The 17,954-nt window shown below is 44.2% G+C and overlaps 1 long non-coding RNA gene across 1 annotated transcript in view; it reads right to left on the bottom strand.

Moving 5' to 3' along the window:
• Positions 1 to 15,128: 15,128 nt before the first annotated feature.
• LOC141257940 (uncharacterized) overlaps positions 15,129 to 17,954 on the bottom strand; it is an 83,651-nt gene continuing 80,825 nt past the window's right edge. The window contains exon 3 of the long non-coding RNA XR_012318136.1: positions 15,129 to 16,236. This is a non-coding gene — a long non-coding RNA (uncharacterized lncRNA). The remainder of the gene's footprint in view (positions 16,237 to 17,954) is intronic.

The following is a 17,954-nucleotide window of genomic DNA, read 5'->3' as shown; positions in this document are numbered from 1 at the left end:
CCCCACATTCAGTGAGGTTCTTGACGATTCCATGCTTGGCAAACTTCTTAATAACATTGTGCACTGTTGAAACCTAAATTTGGAGATGGCCTTATACCCTTTAGAAGTCTTGTGTTTGCTAATAATAGCAGTTCTGATGTCTTAACCCTTTAACGACAGCCGTGACACATTTTCATGGCGGCAGTTAAGGGTACTTATTCCTCAGCACCGTGAAAATGCGACGCTGAGGAATAAGGCTGTAGCGCATCCCCCGATCTCCCCCTCATGGTCCCCCGGCTCCCTGACATCTTCCGGTAAAAAAAAAATTCCCTGTTGTTGCCGGGCAGATCTCGGCGGGCGCACTGTGCATGAATTTTTCCTATTAGTTCATTTTGATCACTGTGTGTTACACAGCCAAAAAAACAAGCGAGGATTGCCTGCCATACATGAGCGATCCCCGTATGCTCTTTTTGGGTGTCTAACAACCGTGAAACATGTGGGGCAGGGGCTCGAGTATCTGCGATACATGGTGCATACCCGAGTACACGATATAAACTCAAGTAGCGAGCACTTGCGCTCAAGACTAGTGACAACTTATTCAATATGATGACCTAATGTTATCAAATTCTGTGTCGTACCTCTGGGTTAAAAATGTTCACTATTCCCCTTGATAAAATCCTTGAGGGGTCTAGTTTCCAAAATGGGGTCACTTGTGGGTTTTTTTCACTGTTTTGCTGCATCAGGGGCTCTCCAAACACGACATGGTGTCCGCTAATTATTCAAGCAAATTTTACATTCAAAAAGTCAAATGGTGCTCCGTCCTTCTGAACCTTGCCGTGCGCCCAAACAGTGGTTTTCCCCAACATATGGGGTATCAGCTTACTCAGGAGAAATTGAATAACAAATTTTATGGTGCAATTTCTCCTGTTACCCTTATAAAAATGCAAAATTGGAGGCTGAAAAACTTTTTTGTGGGAAAAATGGGAAAATTTTATTTTTACGGCTCAATATTATAAACTTCTGTGAAGCACCTGGAGGTTCAAGTTGCTCACCACACATCTAGATAAGTTCCTTGAGGGTCTAGTTTCCAAAATGGGGTCACTTGTGGGGAGTTTTCACTGTTTAGCCGCATCAGGGGCTCCCCAAACGAGATATGGCGTCGCCTAATTATTCAAGCAAATTTTACATTCAAAAAGTCAAATGGTGCTCCCTCCCTTCTGCACCCTGCTGTGCTCCCAAACAGTGGTTTTTCCCCACATATGGGGTATCTGCTTACTCAGGAGAAATTGCTCAACAAATGTATGGTGCAATTTCTCCTGTTACCCTTATGAAAATGCAAAATTGGAGGCTGAAAAACATTTTTGTTGGAAAAATGGGAACATTTTATTTTTACGGCTCAATGTTATAAACTTCTGCGAAGCACCTGGGGGTTCAAGGTGCTCACCACACATCTAGATGAGTTCCCTGAGGCGTCTAGTTTCCAAAATGGTGTCACTTGTTGGGGGTTTCCACTGTTTAGGCACATCAGGGGCTCCCCAAATGCAACATGGCGTCCGCTAATTATTCAAGCAAATTTTACATTCAAAAAGTCAAATGGCGCTCTTTCCCTTCTGAACCCAGTTGTGCGCCTAAACAGTGGTTTTCCCCCAACTTTGGGGTATCAGCTTACTCAGGAGAAATTTCATAATAAATTTTATGGTGCAATTTCTCCTGTTACCCTTATGAAAATGCAAAATTGAAGGCTGAAAAACATTTTTGTGGGAAAAATGTGAAAATTTTATTTTTACGGCTCAATGTTATAAACTTTTGTGAAGCACCTGGGGGTTCAAGGTGCTCACCACACATCTAGATATGTTCCCTGATGGGCCTAGTTTCCAAAATTGTGTCACTTGTTTGGGGTTTCCACTGTTTAGGCACATGAGGGGCTCCCCAAATGTAAAATGGCGTCCACTAATTATTCAAGCAAATTTAAAAATTTTCTAAATTTTGGTCAAATTTCCATTTTTTTCACAAATAAACGCAAGTCATATCGAAGAAATTTTACCACTATCATGAAGTACAATATGTCATGAAAAAACATTCTTGAAATCAGTGGAATCCATTGAAGCGTTCCAGAGGAATTACCTCAAAAAGTGACAGTGGTCAGATTTGTAAAATTTGGCTTGGTCATTAAGTACATAATTGGATCCATCCTTAAGGGGTTAAGATAGCTCATTTGTCTTCACCATTCTGACAAAGGAACAGAGCCTACCATGTGGCTTTTTAAAATACTGAAGTCATCATTCATTGGCTAATTTATGTCACATGGGCACCAGCAATTAATCATAGGTGAATCTTTTTTGTGATGTACCACAGGCGAGTCAAAATGTGTTTCCATGCTAAATTAATGTAAAGGTGCCAATACCAGTGTCACAGCAAACTAGCTTTTAATATTTTTCCCTCCAATTGTTTTTGGTTTTAAATTATTGTTTATCATTTGCTCCTTTGTATTTAACACGAGTCTCTATACAAAAAAAAGTTTCACTTGATTAATTTTTTCAGGAGATATTCCACATTATGTACTTAAACTTCAACCCTGCCAATAACGATTAGCAGAACTGTACTTCAAGAAGCACCCTGAAATGAATGGAAACAAAGCACTGGAGAGCTCTGAAGGGGCAGCAATAAGTCTGGATCTAAATCCCATTGAACACCTCTGGAGGGATCTTAAAATTGCTGTTGGGAGAAGGCACCCTTCAAATATAAGAGACCTGGAGCAGTTTACAAAAGAAGAAAATTCCAGTTGAGAGGTGCAAAAAGCTTAGTGATGGTTATAGGAAGTGATTGCATGCAGCTATTTATTCCAAAGGTTGTACACAGAGGTGTAGCTAGGGTTTTTTTCAGGGGGGGGGCAAAACTTCTGAGTGGGCCCAGGTAACCCTGATTACAGCTATGGTGGCACACCCTAATAGTGGATGTAGGAGAACCTCAGCAGATGACTGCGCTGTTACTAAAAATAATCTCTATACAAAGATCATCACTGATACTACCGTCATATGGTGACATATATTGATAGATACCAGTCCTGCAGAACATATAAGAGATCACAGCACAGTAATATATAGTACCTTACAGGTGACTTTCTTTTTGATTAAATTGTTCAATTTTTCCGTCTTTTCCATCTGGCCCAGACCGACACGACAACTCCTCCATCCAGGACTCAGAGTTTCAGGTCTGCAGAGATCACAACAAAGACACATTTGACTCCTTACATTTCAGGCCCTGTCCCCATCTATTCCCAACCTGCACCAACACATCTTCCTGCTGATATCCCAATACTGAGCCTCGTTTGCTGTATGTGTCCCTATTACTGCACCTGCTGTGTGCCCTCTATATGGTAAAACAACCCTCTAGAATATAGTAATGCCATGTGCAAGTGTCCTAGAAAAGAGTGCCCACATTCTGCCCTCTAAAAAGTAATAGTGTCCCTTTGACATTCACAATAACCTGAGTTCCCCTATAATGATAAGTGCCCACTTAAGATTTAATAATGTCATGAGTCCCCCCCACCATGTACAGCTCCCCTCTACACAGTATGATGCTCTCCTATACATAGTGTAATTCCCGCTCACTGTATAGTACCCCCCACACAGTATACTGACCCCTTAGTAGCCTCCAATCCAATGGCTCCAACACTGTATGATTGCCCCCACACTGTACAAAGACCCCACATTATCTCCCACACTGTATGATGGCCCCACACTGTGCAAAGATCCCACATTATCTCCCACACTGTATGATGGCCCTCACACTGTACAAAGACCCCACATTATCTCCCACACTGTGTAAATAGCCTACATATAGTATAATGCACCAGATAGTCCTCAATATAGTATAATGCACTCCCCATAGTCCTTCATATAGTATAATTCACCCCCCATAGGCAGAGTCTGTAGTATAATGCTTTCCCCCTATCCCATAGGCAGAGTCTTTAGTATAATGCTTCCCCCCTCCCCATAGGCAGAATCTGTAGTATAATGCTTCCCCCCTCCCCATAGGCAGAGTCTTTAGTATAATGCTCTTGTGGCACCCCAGGGGTCCGGTTGCCACAGTGGCATTGCCTCCCTCAATAAGGGATGATGCCATGCCTGGAAGCAAGGAGGGGCTCCCTAATCAGGTTTACCAGCATGCAACACTTTCCCGGCTCCAAACCAGGAAGGGGAGCTCCTCCCCTTAGCAACTGGAATCTGGAGGCGGGGTTAGTAAGAGTGAGTTGAGAGAAGTTGGAGACAAGGCAGCGACAAGGAAAGACCTGGGGAAGGGAGCTGTGTACAAGTTCGCCCCAGAAGAGAGAAGCGCAAGTGAACCAGACACCGGAGTCCGAGGTTGTGGTGCACTGAAGGCCCAGCAGCAGAATCCGGAGGGCTGGAGACTGCAGGTTTCCTGGCCCCATCAGACGCCCAGCGCCACAGCAGCACCATAGGGCCCAGCACCGCCACATGGGAGAGACTCTTGAGGAAGGCCCGAGCTGCCTGCCGTACGGGTGAGGAAAAAGATGTTTTACTCAGGGACGAGGGCTGCAGCATAGCTTCAAGCAGCACGGCCAAAGAGAATAGCACAGAGGGAAGGCTTACAACTCCAGCTGGCGAGGTGGATCCCCAACTTGCTTCCAGGCCGCCCTGGGTCACGGACCGGGTCACTGCCACCGTGACATCCTCCAGCATCGACCGGCCCGGCTGCCGAATACCCCACGGCCAAGGGAGCGCTTCACTCCCCCCTCCCCATAGGCAGAATCTTTAGTATAACTCCTCCCCCCCTTCTATAGGCAGAGTGTTTAGTATAATGCTTCCTCCTTCCCCATATGCAGATTCTGTAGTATAATGCTTCCCCCCTCTCCATAGGCAGAGTCTATAGTATAATGTTTCCCCCCTCCCCATAGGCAGAGTCTTTAGTATAATGCTCACCCCCTCCCCATAGGCAGAGTCTTTAGTATAATGCTCTCCCACCTCCCCATAGGCAGAGGCTGTAATATAATGCCGCCCGCCCGGCAAAAAAGAAATAAACAAAGTACTCACCTCTCCTCCTGGTACCCTCGCTGCTCCGAGCGCCCAGCCTGCACACATTTTCAGCACAGCAGGCCGGGCGCCAAGTGATGACATTAGAGACGTCCGTCACAGAGAGGGGACTGATGGGAGAGTGAGCATCACGCTCCCTCTATCATCAGTAAACTTGTGGCGGTGACGAGTGGTGGGCCTGATGCTGGCTCCGGGGGCCCCCCCTCCTGCTCAAGGGCCTCAAAGGAGCCTCCGGGCAGTGCAGCGACAGAGTCTCCCTGCTCTGCCCGGAGTGTAACAGTCTCAACATGCTGCGCACGCCGGATACAGTTATACTGGCGTAGCTCCAGGTGGGCCCCCTCAGAGCGCGGGGCCCGGGGCCACCGCCCCATTTGCCCCCCCGATAGCTACGCTACTGGTTGTACAACCAATACTCTATTAAGTTGAGGGTGCCAACAATTTTGTCCAGCGCCTCTTTGGAGTTCTGTGTGAAATGATGTCTAATTTGCCATTTTTTCCTCAGGTTATATTTGTGTTGTTACAATACAAACAAAATAAATAAACATTTGTATAACAAAATGTGTAATTGCAATAATTTACAGAATTGACATGCTGCAAATTTGAAACTGCTTCAAATCAATAACAACATGTGCATGAGATTTCAGTAATCTCATTCAGTTTGCTAGCACTAGGAAACCATTCAGTTTAGTGACAAATCTTGGCAGAGAAAAACACTACCAAAATTCAGCAAATAGTTAACTTGTGCATGTATCGCACGATGCAACTGCCAAATCAGTAAACTTTTACCCATTGGCAGTGATCTGAATGCCTTTTTATAAGGAAGATCAAAGCAATTGATAAGCACTGAACAATCTATAGTGGTGTGAAAAAGTGTTTGCCCCCTTCCTGATTTCTTATTCTTTTGCATTTTTGTCACAGTTAAATTTTTCAGATCACAAAACAATTTTAAACATTAGACAAAGATAACACAAGTAAGCACAAAATGCAGTTTTTAAATGAAGGTCTTTATTTTTAAGGGAAAGAGAAATCCAAACCTACAGGGCCCCTGTGTGAAAAAGTGATTGCCCCTCCCCCCTTTAAAACATAAATTAAATGTGGTTTATCACATGTTTGAGAAGCTGAGTTCAATTTCCCTAGTCACACACGGGCCTGATTACTGCCACACCTTTTCTCAATCAAGAAATCACTTAAATAGGACCTGCCTGTCAAAGTGAAGTAGACCAAAAGATCCTTCAAAGCTAGACATCATGCTGCAATCCAAAGAAATTCAGGAACAAATAAGAAACAAAGTAATTGAGATCTTTCCGTCATGAAAAGAAAAGAAAAGAAAGCCATTTCTAAAGCTTTGGAACTCTAGTGAACCACATTGACAGCCATTATCAACAAATGACGAAAACATGGAACAGTGGTGAACCTTCCCAGGAGTGGTCGGCCGACCAAAATTACCCCAAGAGCGCAGCAACAACTCAGCCAAGAGGTCACAAAAGACCCCACAACAACATCCAAAGAACTGCAGGCCTCACTTGCCTCAATTAAGGTCAGTGTTCATGACTCCACCATAAGAAAGAGACTGGGCAAAAATGGCATGCAGACGAAAAACACTGCTGAGCAAAAAAAACAGAAAGGCTCGTCTCAGTTTTGCCAGTAAACATCTTGATGATCACCAAGACTTTAGGGATAATACTCTGTGGACTGTCGAGACAAAAGTTGAACTTTTTGGAAGGTGTATGCCCCATTACATATGACGTAGAACTAACACAGCATTTCAGAAAAGGAACATCATGCCAACAGTAAAATATGGTGGTGGCAGTGTGATGTCTGCGGCTGTTTTGCTGCTTCAGGACCTGGAAGACTTGCTGTGGTAAGTGGCACCATGAATACTGCTGTCTACCAAAAAATCCTGAAGAATGTTTGTGATATCAAGCTGAAGCGCATTTGGGTTATGCAGCAGAACAATGATCAAAAACACACCAGCAAGTCCACCTCTGAATGGCTTAAGAAAAACAAAATTAAGACTTTGAAGTGACCTAGTCAAAATCCTGACCTTAATCTGATTGAGATGCTGTGGCATGACCTTAAAAAGTTGGTTCATGCTCAGAAACCCTCCAATGTTGCTGAATTACAACAATTTTGCATCGATGAGTGGCCAAAACTCCTCCAGAGCATTGTAAAAGACTCATTGCCAGTTAACGAAAATGCTTGATTGCAGTTGTTGCTGCTAAGGACGGCCCAACCAGTTATTTGGTTTAGGGGGCAATCACTTTTCCACACAGGGCCCTGAAGGTTTGGATTTCTCTCTTGATTTAAAAACTGCATTTTGTGTTTACTTGTGTTATCTTTATCTAGTATTTAAATTTGTTTTGTGATCTGAAACATTAAAGTGTGACAAACATGCAAAAGAATAAGAAATTAAAAAATCAGGAAGAGGGCAAACACTTTTTCTCACCATTGTATACTAAATCACTTTCCTGTTTACACTGGATGATGCACCTCAGAGAACAATGATCTTTTATGCTGCATAAAAGACCATTTCACCCACTGAACCAGCATTTTTCTCATTCATCTGGTGATCGACAACCTGTTTACATGGCAAGATAATTGTGAAACAAACATTTTTAACGCTCATTCGCAATTATCTTGCATTGTAAATGCTCCTTTAGCATGAACTAACCAGTGGTGGTTGATTAACTACCACTCATCAACAACAGGTTTGCCTATTAGTTGTAATTTAGCAGCCTATTTAGAGTATTATGGTTGATTCATGTGCATAAAATATCATTATTCTTGGCAGCTCATGTGCTGCTTACAAAGGACAAAGGATAATGTGCTGCCAATAACAATGAATGTTAAGCAAGATCTGTTCGTTCATCAGGGGATTAGTAGCCTGTTTAAGCTGATTGACTATCAGGAAACAAGCATTCCCAAAAAAACTCATTGCAATTGATCATTGTAAATGCACCCTAACTCCTAAGTTCAACACAGATAACATTTGATTGGTGAGATCCCAGAACATGGATAATATGTGATCAGCTTATTGGATTGGAGAAACTTAATCGTAAATGATTTTTTCCTAAGTATTTTAAAATAACCAGAGTGGCTAACCTCAAATATCACAATGCGTTTTACCAGATAATAAATCACACTTGCCAACTTTGCTATTCATCAAAAATTAGAAACCTCCAAGACTCCAAGAATAGTTGGAAAATCTTCTGGTCACCACTGAGAACAACTTATCTTAGAATAGTTTGCAGACTTCATATACAGAGCCCCAAAGTGCCAGAAGTACAGAATCCTCCCTCAAGTGACCGCATTTTGGAAATTACACCCCTCTGGGAATATATTTACAGTTGTAGTGACGATTTTGACTCCATGGGTATTTACCAGAAACAAGCAGCAGTGAATGTTGCTGAGTGAAAATTGCAAATCTGCCATTGTAGTGCCCGTACATTGTAGTGCCTGTACATTGTAGTGCCCATGCATTGTTTAACTCATTTATTGTGCACAGCTTGTGCTTCGAGAGACATGGACCCAATATATTAAGGAGGCTCTCATCACTACAGAAATGCCAAATTTGGATGCTAACTGTGGTTTAGGCACACTGTGGGGCTCAGAAGGGAGGGGGGCATTTGGATTTTGGAGCTCTGAATTTGGTGAATTTCTTTTGGGGGCGAGGAGTCATAGCGCTTTCCCAGAGTCTTTGTGCTATCAGTAACGTGGATGAGCCCTATATTTCCATTGACAGATGAGGGATCTGAGTGGGGACTTGTTTTTTTGTGGATTGAGTTGAAGCCTTTATTGGGAACATTTTACATAAGATTTTGGATCACATTTATACTGCGCTCTATGCTGTGCACTTGTATTGGGGTTTCCATCTAAATCTCTGAGTAAAGTCATTCAGATGAAATCGTCGAGGGATCCATACAATGTAATGACACAGTAGAGTTAGTCTGTACTCTGTCTGACCTCTCTTCAGCATATTCCTATTCAGAAATGCAGAAAACTGTGGCCGACAGTTCTTTTATGCACGCTTAAAAGAATGGACAGCGCTGGATCATATTCCAGACACCATCCACAGTGCCTCTCTCTGCCTCATTATAGGTAGGGATGGGCGGACCGGGGGAAGTTCGGGTTCTGGTGCCTGGCTCAAACTTTTGGAAAAGTTCGGTTCGGGTACCAGAACAGTACCCGAACTTCTACCAGAACCCAAATCTTTCTCTTTGGTCACCACTGAGATTTTGCGGAATGGAACCCTTCCTGAAGAATTATTGTGCATAAAGTTGTGATGCTAAGTCCACATTCAGGTATGGAAAACTGGCTATACAAGGGCTTTGTATGGGCATAGATGAGTTTTGGTTTGGAGAAAGGGGTGATGGACATAAAAATCTTCAGCAGCTGCTATATCCGTAGGATTAGTTTTGCATATTAACAACATACCTCCCTAATGTTTTACGCTAATCCTTGACTTCATATAGACACAATACATCCCCTGATCTCACAAGGGGTGAAGGATGTGAAACTAATAAATCACAAGCAGTGTCAGACTGGGGTGCCAAGGCCCCACCAGTAACCAACTCCAGGGCCCCATTTTCAGCTACATGCAAGTGTGACATTATCCTCAATAACAAATTTATATAACAATGAATTGGGTTGATTGTTAAATGAATAAGATGCTGCCTTTGTCTGTACATAGTGATTCAAGTATATTGTGCCAAGTACTGCTCATATAAGAGGGTGGTAGCCCACCGAAGGATTTTCCTGTTCTCATGTGGGTCAGTCCAAGTCTGATCACAGGTATACATCTCTACAAAAGATGTCATTGTCAAATATTAGTTGACAAGTGTCACCTTAAATAATGAATCTCATTAAAGTACATTACATTTGTATTGATTAATACACCTTTTCTTACTGGTATGGTAGCATTACTGTTGACTAGTGATGAGCGAGCACTAAAATGCTCGGGTGCTCGAAGCTTGGGTCGAGCACATTGAAATACTCTGGTGCTCTACCCGCGCAACGAGCCCAATGTAAGTCTATGGGAAACTCGAGCATTTTTCTGGCAGTCCCCCCCCCCGGCGGTCTACAGAAGGTCAAAAATTGCCGAAATCGATGGGAACAGTGCTCAATTAAACGTCAGGCAGGCAGAATATATAGACAGACAGGCAGGCAGGGTATATAGGAGGGTGCATGAAAAACATAGCAGGGCACTTGGAACACACTAGTGCCCTCCGATATTCATGCACCCGTTTCATTAAAAAAGCCTGCCCGCAATTCATCAGCGGCATACATCGGTACTAGGGATGAGCGAGTATACTCGTTACTATTCGGTACTCGCCAGATAGTACGGTACTCGGGCTACTCGTTACTCCCCGAGTTTCCTTGTGATTTCTCGCTAGAAGTAACGAGTACAATGTAAGTCAATGGGAAATGCAAGTAAGCCGAGTAATTGTCTGCTGGAGCCTATAAAGCGGTCTGGGGGCTGAGGAAAAGGCTGAAATGGGTGCATGATTATTTAAAAGCCGGCGGTAAAAAGCCCACGTCAAATTTTTTAAATTATTTCATAAAATTCATGAAATTATTAAAAAAAGGGCTTCCCTGTACTTTTGTTTCCAGCCAGGTACAAATAGGCATCTGGGGGTTGGGGGCAGGCCATTCCTGCCTGCTGTACCTGGCTGGACACAAAAATATGGCGAAGGCTCGTCAAACATTTGGCAGTGTATGTACAGTTCTGTCTTCTGCGGTCTGTTTACAGCCAGCTTCTGCCTACAGTTGCAGCCAGAGCTGTACATACACCGCCAGGAAGAGCAGTGAGCACAGCGCCGTACACAGCGCTGTGTGCCCCAGCTCCACTGCCCACGGGACAGCCGCTGTCATGAGCGAGTATACTCGCCTTACAATATTTGAAACTCCAACCAGCATTAGCCAATCACAGTAATGCCGCAGCCTTCTTGGTTGTGTCATTGCTATGATTGGCTGGCCGCCCATCGTCATACATGAGTCATACATGACTCATAGGCTCTATATAATCCTTGCCCCCACCATTTTGTGCACATTGCATGAAGAACACAGCTAGTGTAGGGAGAGTGTGAGTGGCTGCTAGGGAGAGTTAGAGTCATGAAAAAACAGAAAAAAATATATATTTAACCCAAAAGCTCTTCTCAGAGCTACCAGGAGGAGTATTGTTGTAGTAAGGGACTTTAGTGCAGGGAGACAGGCAGGAGGTTGCGTTACAGTTTCACAAAGTACCGCAATAGCAGAGCTGACTCAGCTCTTCAGGGAGCTAAAAGTATAAGCTTAGGGACTAGTTTGTGTTCCCAGATAATTTTGGGGTCACATTTACCCCTCCAGGCACGAGTTTTTGGCCAATTGCAGTGCTGTTTTTAAAAGAAATAGCACGCACGGTACCTCAGGTCTGACACGCAGCCAGCACCTCTGTCCAGGGTGGTGACTAGTTTTGCGTAATCTCTGACAATTTTTTGTGGGCCATTGCGTTGCTGTTCTAACAAATAGCAACGCACGGTACCTCAGGTCTGACACGCAGCCTTCACCTCTGTCCAGGGATTGACTGGTTTTGTGTAATTCCGCCTGTAACCTCTGGCCAATTTTTGTCTGCAGTTGCGTTGCTGTCAAAAACACCAAGCATTAGTAGCCTGTAGTGTTATCCTTCGACAAAACAGTAACTGCTACTTGTTTGTCAATATCTGTATCTAAACATCTGCAACCGTGTCACAAAAAACACAAAATCCGAAGACTGTTGCGAAGGGACGTGGGTGTGGGCTTGTCAGTCGTGCCCAACAAGGCACTGAGTCTGGGAGACAGAGGAAGATTGATGCATCTATGTTCCTGTCTAAATTTCCCAGTCTGGAATGTAAACGTGTCTTGAAGCCGGAAGAGCAAGACCAGATAATGTCTTGGATGGCTGATAAGACCTCAACGAATTGTTATAGCAGCACCCAATCTTCCTTGAACACACAGTCTCCTGTCAATAGAAAGAACGATGGGTCATCCAATCCTCAACCTCTTCCTATTTCCTCACCCCATCAGCAGTCACATGAAACATTTGACCCCAAGCTTGGCCACTCTGAGGATATGTTTGGTACATATGACTCTGAAGGTTGACTCTGGCCTCTCAGCCTGCAACATTGACGAGGAAAGTGAGGATGTATTCTCGGTTCATGGCCAAATATTTGAAAAGCCACGGCCTGAAGAAAGCCACTTTCAGCCACTTCACATACCGCCTGAGGAGGTGGAGGCTGATGATGATGAGACACAGTTGTCATCTGGGTAGCCGACTATATCAACCTGGAATCAGGATGAAAAAGACGACGAGGTGGTTGATGATGAGACCACTGATCCAATCTGGAATGTTGGCATGCATAGCCAGCACAGCAGCACAGAGGAATAAAGTGGACATGTAGCACCTGCAAAGGCACCAAGGGCTACTGGTTTGAGCAGGGTGCTAAGTGTGTCAACTCTCACCAAGAGCAATCCCTCTGTGCCCCAATTCAAGGCAAGAGTGTGTTCAGCCGCTGTCTGGAAATTTTTTTCGGATACTCCTTCTGAACCAAATGTTGTAATCTGTAGCATCTGCCATACAAAGCTAAGCAGAGGCCAGGACAAAGGCAAACAGAGCACCACGAGTATGCGGAAACACATGGCAGCTAAGCACCCTACTCGGTGGGCGGAACAACGGGGTACAAAATCTGTGTCTTCGGGTCAAAACACTGCCATGTTACCTGTGATCCGTCCTTCCCAATCTGCTGGCCAGGAAGCAAGTGCTGCTCATACTTACTGCTCACAAGCTGCGGCTGTAGAGAGACAGGACACAAGTCCATCCACTTGTTTGTCACAGCCAACCGTCCAGTTGTCCGTGCCCCAGATCTATGAAAGGGAGCGGAAATACCATGCTTCGCACCCACAAGCACAAATACTTAATGCGCACATTGCCAAGTTGCTAGCCGTGGAGATGTTGCCGTTTAGTGGGGGCACAGTCTTTCCGTGATCTGTTGGCTGTGGCTGCCCGATGATACTCTGTTCCCAGCCGGCACTATTTTTCATGGTGTGCCATCCCTGCGTTACACCAGCACTTCTTAAGCAAACTAAAGCGTGCTCTCACCAATGTTGTAACCGAGAAGGTCCACCTAACAACGGACACCTGGACAAGTAGCTGTGGACAGGGACGATACATCTCTGTCACGGCACACTGGCTCAACCTGGTGGAGAGTGGGACAACTTCTCAAAGTGGACCATCACATATACTACCCACGCCACGAATAGCGGGCCCAACATCATTCAGGGTGTCCGCCTCATCATATACGTCCAGGCCACACTCTTCCTCCTCTGCTTCCTCATCCAATGCTGAATTACCCTTAACATCACGCCCAAGTTGGGAGTTTTGCAGCAGTGCAAGGCGACAACATGCTCTACTCAAGCTGATCTGTTTAGGTGAAACACCGCACACTGCAGCAGAGCTCTGGAAAGGTATAAAGCAAAAGACCGATCATTGGCTCTCCCCACTGCAACTCCAACCCAGTTTGGTCGTCAGCGATAATGGGCATAACCTCATGGCGGCTTTAAAGCTCGGGAAGCTTAAACATGCCCGTCAGACTGAGACTCAGCCAAGACACATAACAACTGTCGAGTGGGTGTGGATCGCTGACATTTGTGAGGTGCTTGATAACTTTGAGTACTGCACCAAGCTTGTGAGCGGTGATCAGTCTATTATCAGTGTAATGATCCCTATGCTATGTCTGCTGAAAGAATTGCTGCAGAATCTAAAAATGGAATCTTTGAGTGCTCAGCAGCTGGGGATGGAGCAAGATTTCACACTCGCTGATCCTAGCCAGCCCAGCCAATGTCATCAGCCAACACTGGGGGATGAAGATGGTGAGGAAAACGAGGAGGGAGATGACTGCTTTTTCTGTGGTGCCGAGGGGAACCCTCATTCTACCGAGGGTACTCCCAACCCCAGCTTTATGTCTGTCCAGCATGGGTGGGCTGGAGAGGAGGAGGAGGAGAGTCAGTGTGAGGCCACGATGGGTATTGTTCCTCCTTCTGGGGACACAGAACATTTGAGTCTTTGCAGCTTGGCACACATGGCACAATTCATGTCTAACTGTCTGTCCCAAGACCCTCGTATGATCAACATTTTGAACAGCAACCTATACTGGTTGTCCACCTTTCTGGACCCACGGTACAAGGACAAATTTGCTTCGCTGCTGTTGCAGTCACCAAAGGGCTTTACAATTGAATACTTCAAGAGGGCTGTTGTCGACAATTTGATGAGAAGATCACCCTCAGACACCGCTGTTAGCAGAGGTACCAGCTCTTTGCAACAGCAGTCATTCATGGGGAGAGACACGCCCAGCATGTCCAAAAGAGGTGGGGGGAATATGTCCACAAACTGGGCCATCTTCAATAAACCTTCTAATCAGCAAGGGCTTGGTGGTCCGGTAACCATGTCAAGGAGAGAGAAATTGAACAACATGGTCAACGAGTATGTAAGTGACCATACCTGCTTCCTTACTGACGCTTCTGTTCCATTTAATTACTGGGTATCCAAGCTTCATAGTTGGACAGAGCTCTCCTTATATGCCTTGGAGGTGCTGGCCTGCCCCGCTGCTAGTGTGATGTCAGAGAGTGTTTTCAGTGCCGCTGGGGCAATCATCACCGATACACGAACACGGCTGACTACAGGGAATGCAGACAGGCTGACTCTGATAAAATTCAACAAGGACTGGATTTCACCACAGTTCTTAAGCCCTCCAGAAGACATGATCCAAAGCTAAAGTCACGCAAAATGTTCTTTTATGATACTGGTGTTCACGTCCATCCCTTTCCATACAAAAACAATTTCCTTAATCTTACACGAATACCCTACTCCTGCTCCTGCCACATGTTCCTCATGGTAAAAACCCTAGAAACACTGTTCCATTAATTTATATTTCCCATCGGAAGCACTTGTGATGGGACCTCCTTACTTCATCAACCATGATATAGCACCTTGGGCTAGTTTTTTGAGGCACCATCTGTAAGAAAGTCCTTACTAGGAGCTGAAAGAGCCTTGGAAAACAGTGTAGACAATTCTTCAAAGCAGAGAATGAAGTTTATTCAGAGGTACGTGGCAGAACAGTTCAGAAAGCAGGCAGGGAAAATACACTTGACACTCGCAGGTGTCTAGATAAGCAAAACAGCATTGGGATATCTGGTGATGGTCTGGCCATGGTGTGGCTTCAGTCTGGCAATGGTGTGGCCTTGGCGGTGGACGGCCTGTAGACTGGCGATAGCATGGCGATGGAATGACGATGGAATGGCGATGGAATGGCCCCGAACAACAGTATCAGAGCCTTTTTATGCATAGCTTAAACAAAGGAACTACATATTGCGGCAAAAGGCGTATACATGATAACATCATACTGCAGGGAGGACGTGCATTTTAAAACAACAATGTGATAATGCAAAATGACAATATTCATGAGTAGTTTTACCAAACTCCATTAAATCCATAAATCCCCATGTCCTTACTTAAGAAATGACATATTGACAACTATATTGTCCTAATTTCTATACCACAATATACAATAACATTATTTACTACCCTATAACACCACTTATTTACTCTCACATTGACCTTCAGCTGCTGCTATTAACCTTTGTGTATACCACTATACCTGCTAATGGCAGTGACATCATTTTAACTCTTCATTGTGATTAGGACATGTGTAGGACATGCATCTCATTAGCTGCAAAACTGAATTCTCAAACTTCTGAACAAGATGGCTGCTAGGTTTAACACGGCTGCTCAGAATATTAGGACTTCTCATTCTCTTACAAGTCCCCCTCTTGTACTCTTTCCAGAGTACAACTTTACATTGATGTAATATGCCAAGGTGAATTATTATAAACATGATTATTACGGTAATTCATCATTTTATATACTAGTGTCTGGAGCGGCAAAATTCCCTAAAAAAAGCAAAAAAATAATACAAAGTCATTACAGTATTAATCCCAAGATAATAAGTCCTCTAATAGTTATGTCTTTTGATCCGTGTCTTCCATTTTTCTTCTTATTCTTTGGATTCGGATTTTCCTGGTCTTCTCCCCCTGTCACACTATAAGATCCCCACTGTATAGTGTGAAACACCTTCTCCTGATCATCTAGTAGGTTTATGGTCACAGGAGTCGAATATGAAAATCTTCGACTGACCTAGGGAGAAAAAAAGGCGGCGTATCAATCCTTACCAGAAATCTCAGTAAGATAATTAAGAAGTCTATACTGATCAAAATGAACAATTTTAACACCTTTGTTCCTTGGTTTGCTACCTTGCTCTCTCCTAAAACTGTGGGGCAATTTCACTTTCAATTATTTTAGGGAAACCCCAATGTGAGAAGACATTTTTCCTCAAAAGTCTAGCTGTAGTCAGGGCAGTATTGGTTGTGGCTGGGAGTGCCTCTACCTATTTAGAAAAGACGTTGACTAACACAAGGGCATGTGTAAAACCTCCTTTTGCTGGAGGGAAGGGACCAATAAAATCAATTTGAATAGACTGCCAGGGACCCTCCGCTACTTGTATTCTCCGGAGATGGGGCTTGCCTTTTCCTTTGGGATTATTCTGTAAATAGATAAGGCATTCATCATGTATCTCATGACACAAAGCTCTCAGGTGGGGATGCCACATTTTGTGCTGTACAAGCTCTAGTAAAGCCTCTGGTCCTGGGTGAGCAAAAACTGAATGATTACGATTACATTTAATCAGGGGCTTGATCATTGTTGTGAGGATGTAAGGCACAAGCTTGTCATTAACCCTTTTGTAGTACAGAGACTCCCCTTTTTCCATGGACAGAAACTCAAGGAAATTAAACAAGGATGAGTCTCCACCCTTCTCCTGTGCTTTTATAAGGTCCTGACAGGGAGTAAAAACAAGGGGGGGCTCTTGAGGCGTTTTAGTAACAGCAGTACTTACTGAGGGTATTTTTCCTCCCCTGTAAGGGCAGCTTCCTTGGCTTCATGATCTACAGATGCATTGCCAAGGGTGTGGAGGTCAGGAGTTAGTTTTTGCTGACCTTTGATTTTACAAAAGGACCATAAATTTGGGAATTCTTTGCTCCACTGTGCAATTTGTCTGAGAATCTCTGCATGCTGTAAGGGCTTGTTCTGTGAATCAACCATCCTCCTCAGGGCCGTAACATTTATATACAAAGTGAGGGAGGAAACAACATAGGCAATGTCACTGAAAATATTCATAGGTTTGGTGAACGCTAGAATAATTTGTAGAGCTGCTTCTAATTCAGCTCTTTGGGCAGAGAAGTGACCTGGGAGTCTGTACTGCAACAACAACTGTTTATCGGGAAACCATACAGCATAACCTGTGGCATAGCATCCATTATATCAGTATCGAGCTCCGTCAATACAGGCACAAGGAACGCCCTCCTGAAAGTCTGCTCCGAAGGTGGAGAGTGTGACATTAGCCTGTTCAACTTGACAATCGTGACATTTTCCTGCGTACTGCATCATCTGGGCTAAATGATATTTTTCACCCATTTCAACTTTTGAAGTCTCTGGTCTCAAAGTCAATGATCCATTGAGCCATTCTCTATGAATTTACCCAAAGGCTTTTCCTTTCAACACAGTTTTTAGACTAACGTGGGGTTTGTAGAATTAGCAGAGCAAATCCCACTATGTGTCTTACTTGATTCATTGTCCAGTGCACAGCCAGTAAGTGCTTCATATACGGAGTAAAACCTTTCTCCACGGGATGAGCAACCTGGAGAGTAACCCATGGCATACAATTGACTGGACACTTCAGTACTATCTTTGGGCCATTTTTGTAAAAGCACCAAGGAAATAGATATATCACCGGTGTGGCTTGAATGTAAAAGGGCTGGGAAGGGTGAGGGCTGATTAAAGCAGTAGCTGCCATAAGG

Source organism: Phyllobates terribilis, unplaced genomic scaffold (genome assembly GCF_046119375.1).
Source record: "Phyllobates terribilis strain yellow unplaced genomic scaffold, ASM4611937v1 Scaffold_3__8_contigs__length_932513732, whole genome shotgun sequence".
NCBI lineage: Eukaryota > Metazoa > Chordata > Amphibia > Anura > Dendrobatidae > Phyllobates > Phyllobates terribilis.
The sequence above is the reverse complement of the archived record's forward strand: the minus strand, read 5'-3'. Positions and strand labels throughout refer to the sequence as shown.